Genomic DNA, 2,401 nt, shown 5'->3' on the forward strand with positions numbered 1-2,401 from the left:
TATAGAATATCACACACACACACACACACACCACACACACACACACATACCCCCCCCACACACACACATACACACATACACACCACACACACACATACACACACATACACACACACCCCACACACACATACACCACACACACACATACACACACACTCACACATACACACACACCACACACACACACATACACACACACTCACACATACACACACGCCACACACACAAATACACACACACATGCACACACACACATACATACACACTCACACATACACACACACACCACACACATACACACACACCACACACATACACACATACACACACACCACACACACACACACACCATACACACATACTCACATACACACATACACACACACTCACACATACACACACACCACACACACAAATACACACACACATGCACACACACACATACATACACACTCACACATACACACACATACACACACATACACACACATACACACCACACACACACACACACACACACACACACACACATCACCTCATTGGCACCGGGCAGAATGTTCAGTGGTTAGGAGCACAGGGTTTCTCTGTGTAGCCCTGGCTGTCCTGGAACTCACTTTGTAGACCAGGCTGGCCTCGAACTCAGAAATCCACCTGCCTCTGCCTCCCAAGTGCTGGGTTTAAAGGCGTGCGCCACCACGCCCGGCTCTGGGTTCAGTTTCTAGCACACACATGGTGGCTCACAACCATCTGTAAGTTCTTCTCTTCCTTCCTTCCTTCCTTCCTTCCTTCCTTCCTTCCTTCCTTCCTTCCTTCCTTCCTTTCTCCCTCCCTCCCTCCCTTCCTTCCTTCTTTCTTTCATTTTGCATTTGTTGTTGTTGTTGTTTTGAAACAGGAATCTCTGTGTAACCTTGGCTGTCCAGGAACTTGCTCTATAGAACAAGCTGACCTCAAACTCAGAGATCCACCTGCCTCTGCCTCTCCAGTGCATCACCACCACCCAGCTCCATCTGTAATGTTAGATCTAGGAGTTTCAGCACCTCTTCTAACCTCTGCAGATGCTAAGCATGCAGGCAATGCACAGTCAGACACACGGGCAAGACACTCACACATAAACTAAAATGAATAAAGATGAAACATTGCATTATACATCCCAGGCCAACCTCAAACTTGCAACAATCTCCTGATGCAGCATCTTGAATGGTGGGATTTTAGGTGGAAGGTACCATGGCTGCCTCAGAATCATGTACCCTTCCTTCCTTCCTTCCTTCCTTCCTTCCTTCCTTCCTTCCTTCCTTCCTTCCTTCCTTTTTTCCTTCCGTCTCTTTAGGGAGACTGGATGTGAAATTTATTAGTGAACACCGCTTGGTGGCATTAGGACTCAGTGCAGCAGAAGGCCTTGGAAGTACAGAGCTGCCACTTGTCTGCTTGTCTGGACGATTGTCATTACTTGACCCCATAGTTATTGGGGATGAACTGCTTCTTAGCTCCCAAGTCCTCAATGCCACATACATTAAACTTAGCAAAGCCTCAGTTCTTTGAGATACAGATCCTCCGGTGGCCAGAGAACTTGAACTCGGTTCTACAAATGATCTCAATCTTATATTCCTTCGTCTTCAGCTTAACACAGATGACCTGACCCAACCACCGTGTCTCGGAGCTTCCCAAAGACCCTGTGTACCCGTCTAGAATCTAAATTAGGACGGCATTGTGATCTGAGATATGCATGTCCATCAAACACAGACTCCAAATTCCCTCAGGGCAACTCAGACAGGCAACAGGCTGCCCACACTACCAAGGAGGTTGCTGCTTATAGCCATGGCACATCAGGGCCCCATGAGGAAAGGAACCTGGAGGCCTCACTGGCTGCAGGCACGGACTGTAGTTCACACATCTTCCATCTTCCATGTATGGAAGGGAGCTGCTTGCCCTGTGCATCTTTGCCTGTGTGTACATCAGCACAGCTATATAAAGGGAAAGATTTCCCCCATCTGACATACATAAATATCAGGGTGAGTAATACTGTCCCTTCTGGTTGCCAAGCAGTGCTGGTATTTATATTGATCTTAGCTCATGATACTTACAGAAATTTAATTATCCCGGAAATCTAATGTTCGTGTTAATTTGGGAGAGGATTTCATTTCGTAAGCAGAGCCAAACATCTGAGGACTGCTGGATTTGCAGCTGCAGGAGAACTGCCAGAAAAACTCTGGAGCAAACTGTTCTCTCTACCCTTGCAACCCGAGGCAGAGCGGAGAGGGGATCCCTGCATTTCCAGAGGCTTGTGGACTCTCCAAAGACATCTAAAATCTCCAGCTAGATTAAAAACTGGAAGGTCAGAAGAGCCCAAAGCCTTGGAGCTGAGAGGTAAGCAAGCCTACCATTGCTTTTGTTTTTGAAACAG

The 2,401-nt window shown here is 47.2% G+C and overlaps 1 non-coding gene across 1 annotated transcript; it reads right to left on the bottom strand.

Moving 5' to 3' along the window:
* Nucleotides 1–1,735: 1,735 nt before the first annotated feature.
* LOC115032635 (small nucleolar RNA SNORA70) lies at nt 1,736–1,869 on the bottom strand. Its single transcript, XR_003838272.1, has one exon. It is a non-coding gene; the product is annotated as a small nucleolar RNA SNORA70 (small nucleolar RNA).
* Nucleotides 1,870–2,401: the final 532 nt, after the last annotated feature.

The sequence above is a fragment of the Mus caroli genome, unplaced genomic scaffold (genome assembly GCF_978045245.1).
Source record: "Mus caroli unplaced genomic scaffold, Mus_caroli_1 scaffold_13, whole genome shotgun sequence".
Classification (NCBI taxonomy): Eukaryota; Metazoa; Chordata; class Mammalia; order Rodentia; family Muridae; genus Mus; species Mus caroli.